At 28.1% G+C, this 708-nt stretch overlaps 1 long non-coding RNA gene across 1 annotated transcript in view; it reads left to right on the top strand.

The window, feature by feature from the left end:
• LOC140441649 (uncharacterized) overlaps positions 1-708 on the top strand; it is a 10,603-nt gene continuing 9,895 nt past the window's right edge. The window contains exon 1 of the long non-coding RNA XR_011951018.1: positions 1-315. This is a non-coding gene — a long non-coding RNA (uncharacterized lncRNA). The remainder of the gene's footprint in view (positions 316-708) is intronic.

Raw genomic sequence — 708 nt, forward strand, 5'->3', positions numbered from 1 at the left:
TAAACATCGCTAAAATTTATTACCTTTTTCAGACAAATAAACATTTTCAGAAAATTATTTAAAGTCGAACAAGTAAATAAATAAGTGCTTTGTTTTAACGAACCTATTATTATACGTGTTAATGATTCATGGCTGTAAATATGTATACAGTTTGTCTTTTTGTTAGTTTTCTTACCATAGTTGTGTTACCAGTTGATGCTGAAATATTTCCATATCCAATAGATTGTAGATTGGTCAAATGTGCTATACGTGTATGTGGGCCCAATCAGATAGACTTACATCATCGATGTTGTAATACTTGTTTAACTATCGTTTGTAAGTATATAACAAGTCTATAAAATGCACAAAGTGGAGTAATTGAACTTTTGTTTTAATTGTGTACTGGGTTCTTGTAATTATTTGAAACCTTTTCATGTTTATTTGTATCTAACTACAGTAATACAGTAATATTCCCTTAATGTGGGGTGTAAGTTGGGCTTTATGCGAAGTTAATATCACATCATGTAAACAATGTGGTTTAGTGAAAATCTCTAGACCTAAAACAATTTGCCATCACTGAAGCTCATTAAATATGTCTTTGATACCAATACACAAACAAACACGCACATACACACACACACACATACACACACACATATATATATATATATATATATATATATATATATATATATACAATATATTAATTCATAGAATTCTTATTAATTT

Source organism: Diabrotica undecimpunctata, chromosome 1 (genome assembly GCF_040954645.1).
Source record: "Diabrotica undecimpunctata isolate CICGRU chromosome 1, icDiaUnde3, whole genome shotgun sequence".
In the NCBI taxonomy this organism is placed as follows: Eukaryota; Metazoa; Arthropoda; class Insecta; order Coleoptera; family Chrysomelidae; genus Diabrotica; species Diabrotica undecimpunctata.